Here is a 5,654-nt window from a genome sequence, read left to right on the forward strand (position 1 = left end):
GGGGAATGGGAGAGCGGGGGGGGAATGGGAGAGCGGGGGGGGGAATGGGAGAGCGGGGGGGAATGGGAGAGCGGGGGGGAATGGGAGAGCGGGGGGGGGAATGGGAGAGCGGGGGGGGGAATGGGAGAGCGGGGGGGGGAATGGGAGAGCGGGGGGGGAATGGGAGAGCGGGGGGGGGAATGGGAGAGGGGGGGGGGGAATGGGAGAGCGGGGGGGGAATGGGAGAGCGGGGGGGGGAATGGGAGAGCGGGGGGGGGAATGGGAGAGCGGGGGGGGGAATGGGAGAGCGGGGGGGGGGAATGGGAGAGCGGGGGGGGGAATGGGAGAGCGGGGGGGGGAATGGGAGAGCGGGGGGGGAATGGGGAGAGCGGGGGGGGAATGGGAGAGCGGGGGGGGGAATGGGAGAGCGGGGGGGGGAATGGGAGAGCGGGGGGGGGAATGGGAGAGCGGGGGGGGGGAATGGGAGAGCGGGGGGGGAATGGGAGAGCGGGGGGGGGGAATGGGAGAGCGGGGGGGGGAATGGGAGAGCGGGGGGGGGAATGGGAGAGCGGGGGGGGAATGGGAGAGCGGGGGGGGGAATGGGAGAGCGGGGGGGGGAATGGGAGAGCGGGGGGGGGAATGGGAGAGCGGGGGGGAATGGGAGAGCGGGGGGGGAATGGGAGAGCGGGGGGGGGAATGGGAGAGCGGGGGGGGGATGGGAGAGCGGGGGGGGGGATGGGAGAGCGGGGGGGGGGATGGGAGAGCGGGGGGGGGATGGGAGAGCGGGGGGGGGATGGGAGAGCGGGGGGGGGATGGGAGAGCGGGGGGGGGATGGGAGAGCGGGGGGGGGATGGGAGAGCGGGGGGGGGGATGGGAGAGCGGGGGGGGGGATGGGAGAGCGGGGGGGGGGATGGGAGAGCGGGGGGGGGGATGGGAGAGCGGGGGGGGGAATGGGAGAGCGGAGGGCGAATGGGAGAGCAGAGGGGTTGGGGGAATGGGGGGGAGGAGGGATGGGGGAAGAGGGGGAGAGGGGGAGAGGGCGAATGGTGGAGAGGGGTTGGAGGAGTGGAGGGAGCGGGGGAATGGGAGCGGGGGAATGGGAAGAGTGGAGGGAAAGGGGAAATGGGAGATACACAGATGAGTGTGCAGAGATGGGTCTGAGCACCAGCCGGAGCTTTGCTTTCCCCACCTTCGAATCCCCTGTGGAAACTCACTGCTGAAGAGCGACTGGGACAATGCCCCAAAGGACACTGCAGCAAGGGCCACCACCTTCAGGAGCGACAGCAGGAAACCACGGGGCCATTCCAGGTTCCAGCTCCCCTCTCCCCGTCCTCTCTCTAGGGCCACTGCGTCCGACTGAGGCAGAGGCCAAATCATTCCTTGGTCCCCGTTCCCTCGGTCGCCTACCGGCTCGATCGGCCCGTGACTGCAGCTCAGGGTCGGAATAATCCTTTCACCCCTCCAGGCAGTGTCTCACCTGGGCTCAGCTTCCCCAGCACCAAGCATCATCTGTGGCTCAGTGGGAAGCACACTCTCCTCTAATTCTGCCCTCCTGACCATCCCCGACTATAATCGCTCCACCATCGGTGGCCGTGCCTTCAGCTGCCGGGCTCTGGAACTCCCTCCCTAAACCTCTCTAGCTCTCTTTCCTCTTTCAAGACGCTCCTTAAAACATCTCTCTTTGACCAAGCTTTTGGTCACCCGCCCTAATTTCTATTTATGCCGCTCGGTGTCAAATTTTTTATCTCATAATACTCCTGTGAAGCACCTTGGGACGTTTCACTACGTTAAAGGTGCTATATAAATATTGGTTGTTGTTGTCATTGAATCGAATGGTCATGGGTTCACGTCGCACTCCAGAGACCCGAGCACAGTGCAGTGCTGAGGGAGCGCTGCACTGTCGGAGGTGCCATTATTCGGATGAGACGTTAAATCGAGGCCTCGTCTGCTCTCTCGGGTGGACGTAAAAGATCCCATGGCCACTATTATAAGAAGAGCAGGGGAGTTCTTCCCGGTGTCCTGGCCAATATTTATCCCTAAACTATCAGTAAAAAAACAGATTCTCTGGTCATTATCACATTGCTGTCTGTGGGAGCTTGCTGTGCGCAAATTACTGCCGCGTTTCCTACATTACAACAGTGACTACATTCCAAAAGTACTGCACTGGCTGTAAAACGCTTTGGGATGTCAATGAGACATGAAAGGCGCTATATAATTTTTTTTTTTAAATCCAATTTCGTTCCAGATCAACTCTAACGCTAAAGATCACTTTGCACCAATGTGTTTGATCTTAGGCCAAAAGGCCAAGAGGCGAAGTTTCAGCGTTCCTGGAAATATTGCAATACCAGGTCGGTGCATAGAGTGGACGGGGTATGCCCCTGATCCAGCTCCCTGTCCAAAAATCAATTCAATATCATGTCCCCATAGGGGATATTAAACTGATAAGAACAGATACTACACTTGATCTTAGCCAAAAGGCCGAAAGGCGCTATATAAATGCAAGTATTTTCTTTCTAGAATAAACTCAAAATACAAGACGACAAACATTTTGCTGGTGACCTGTGCTCCTTTGGGTCACTTGTTGGGTCACCCTGGCAACAGCGGCTGGAATGGGCCGTGGCAGCAGAGCTCTGGCGAACCGCAGCGAGATTGCACAACTAGCCGGTACTTACAAAAATTCCACCAAAGTCTTTGGCCAGGTTAGTCTGAAAAATGTAGCGTATGTCTCCAGGGCTCAGAACTTGAAAATATAAATATTCATTGACTCCCAGACCTGGAGAAAGATTTTAAAACACAACGCATCAAACACAAGGTAGAATATCAATCGACCCAACCGACTGAGAGTTTATTCCAGACTGGGGGAGGACCAGGGGGACACGAGTTTAAATAATACAAGAGAGAGAGAGAAAGAGAGAGAAAGAGAAAGAGAGAGAGAGAGAGAGAGAGAGAGAGAAAGAGAAAGAGAAAAAGAGAAAGAGAAAAAAAGAGAAAGAGAAAGGAGAGAAAGAGAAAGAGAGGGAGAGAGAGAGAGAGAGAGAGAGAGAGAGAGAGAGAGAGAGAAAGAAAGAGAAAGCAAGAACGCAGCGGCAGCCAATTTGCGCACAGCAAGCTCCCACAAACAGCAATATGATAATGACCAGATAATCTGTTTTAGTGATGTTGATTGAGGGATAAATATTGGCCCCAGGACACCGGGGATAACTCCCCTGCTCTTCTTCGAAATAATGGCTATGGGATCTTTTACGTCCATCTGAGAGAGCAGACGGGGCCTCGGTTTAATGTCGCATCTGAAAGACGGCACCTCCGACAGTGCGGCACTCCCTCAGTACTGCACTGGGAGTGTCAGCCTAGATTTTTGTGCTCAAGTCCCTGGAGTGGGACTTTGAACCCACAACCTTCTGACTCAGAGGTGAGGGTGCTACCCACTGAGCCATGGCTGACAAGGTGTGCGGCCTGCTTGATGGACCAGTTGGTCCTTTCCTGCCCATCAATGTTGTAAGTTCGTCACCCCCAATACCTCCATAGACTGGTATAGTCCAGTACCCCCATAGACTGGTACAGTCCAATACCCCCATAGACTGGTACAGTCCAGTACCCCCATACACTGGTACAGTCCAGTACCCCCATACACTGGTACAGTCCAGTACCCCCATAGACTGATACAGTCCAGTACCTCCATAGACTGGTACAGTCCAGTACCCCCATAGACTGGTACAGTCCAGTACCTCACCGGCTCTACCTGGATCCGGGCTCTGAATGCAGCAGTTGGAAATCTGTAATGTGTGAACTTGGTAACCAAGTTCCCCCCGTCCATGATGTGCTCCTGTTCACCTGGTCATCATCGATACAGTAAACGTCAGAACTTGGATCACAATCCCACCCACATTCCTGGTGTCAGCCGTGGCTCAGTGGGTTGGACTCTTGCCTGAGTCAGAAGGTCGTGGGTTCAAGTCCCACTCCAGGGACTCGAGCACATAAATCCAGGCGGACACTCCCAGTGCAGTGCTGAGGGAGTGCCGCACTGTCGGAGGGGCCGTCTTTCGCATGAGACGTTAAAACGATTCCTTGTTTGCTCTCTCAGGTGGATATAAAAGCTCCCAGGCACTATTTCGAAGAAGCGCCTCGTTTTAATAACTTAATGAACAATGTAACACTCCCGCAGCAAACGAACTTGCATTTATATAGCGCCTTTTACGTCTTCAAGACTTTCCAAAAACCATTACAGCCAATGAAGTACTTTTTGAAGTGTAGTCACAGTTGTAATGTAGGAAACGCGGCGGCAGTTTTTTTATATTCGTTCCTGGGATGTGGGCATCACTGGTAAGGCTGTCATTTATTGCCCATCCCTAATTGCCCGTGAGTACATAAGAAATGGGAGTAGGCCATCTGCCCCTCGAGCCTGCTCCGCCATTCAATAAGATCATGGCTGATCCAATCATGGACTCAGCTCCACTTCCCTGCCCGCTCCCCATAACCCTTTACTCCCTTATTGCTCAAAAATCTGTCTAATCTCTGCCTTAAATATATTCAATGACCCAGCCTCCACAACTCTCTGAGGCAGAGAATTCCACAGATTTACAACCCTCAGAGAAGAAATTCCTCCTCATCTCAGTTTTAAATGGGCGGCCCCTTATTCTGAGACTATGTCCCCTAGTTTTAGTTTCCCCTATGAGTGGAAATATCCTCTCTGACTATGTACCATGACACCCAGGTCTCGTTGCACCTCCTCTTTTACTAGATGGAATAGGGGAGAGCGAGAGAGAGAGGGTGGGTGTAGGGGAGAGAGAGAGAGGGTGGGTGTAGGGGAGAGAGAGAGAGGGTGGGTGTAGGGGAGAGAGAGAGAGGTGGGTGTAGGGGAGAGAGAGAGAGGGTGGGTGTAGGGGAGAGAGAGAGAGGGTGGGTGTAGGGGAGAGAGAGAGAGAGGGTGGGTGTAGGGGAGAGAGAGAGAGGGTGGGTGTAGGGGAGAGAGAGAGAGGGTGGGTGTAGGGGAGAGAGAGAGAGGGTGGGTGTAGGGGAGAGAGAGAGAGGGTGGGTGTAGGGGAGAGAGAGAGAGGGTGGGTGTAGGGGAGAGAGAGAGGGTGGGTGTAGGGGAGAGAGAGAGAGGGTGGGTGTAGGGGAGAGAGAGAGAGGGTGGGTGTAGGGGAGAGAGAGAGAGGGTGGGTGTAGGGGAGAGAGAGAGAGGGTGGGTGTAGGGGAGAGAGAGAGAGGGTGGGTGTAGGGGAGAGAGAGAGAGGGTGGGTGTAGGGGAGAGAGAGAGAGGGTGGGTGTAGGGGGGAGAGAGAGAGGGTGGGTGTAGGGGGGAGAGAGAGAGGGTGGGTGTAGGGGGGAGAGAGAGAGGGTGGGTGTAGGGGGAGAGAGAGAGGGTGGGTGTAGGGGGGAGAGAGAGAGGGTGGGTGTAGGGGGAGAGAGAGAGGGTGGGTGTAGGGGGGAGAGAGAGAGGGTGGGTGTAGGGGGGAGAGAGAGAGGGTGGGTGTAGGGGGGAGAGAGAGAGGGTGGGTGTAGGGGGGAGAGAGAGAGGGTGGGTGTAGGGGGGAGAGAGAGAGGGTGGGTGTAGGGGGGAGAGAGAGGGTGGGTGTAGGGGGGAGAGAGAGGGTGGGTGTAGGGGGAGAGAGAGGGGTGGGGTGTAGGGGGAGAGAGGGTGGGTGTAGGGGGGTGAGAGGGTGGGTGTAGGGGGG

The 5,654-nt window shown here is 56.1% G+C and overlaps 1 pseudogene; it reads right to left on the reverse strand.

Moving 5' to 3' along the window:
• Positions 1-2,290: 2,290 nt before the first annotated feature.
• LOC139251734 (U2 spliceosomal RNA) lies at positions 2,291-2,469 on the reverse strand (annotated as a pseudogene).
• Between the last annotated feature and the right edge of the window lie 3,185 nt (positions 2,470-5,654).

The sequence above is a fragment of the Pristiophorus japonicus genome, unplaced genomic scaffold (genome assembly GCF_044704955.1).
Source record: "Pristiophorus japonicus isolate sPriJap1 unplaced genomic scaffold, sPriJap1.hap1 HAP1_SCAFFOLD_4356, whole genome shotgun sequence".
Taxonomy (NCBI): Eukaryota; Metazoa; Chordata; class Chondrichthyes; family Pristiophoridae; genus Pristiophorus; species Pristiophorus japonicus.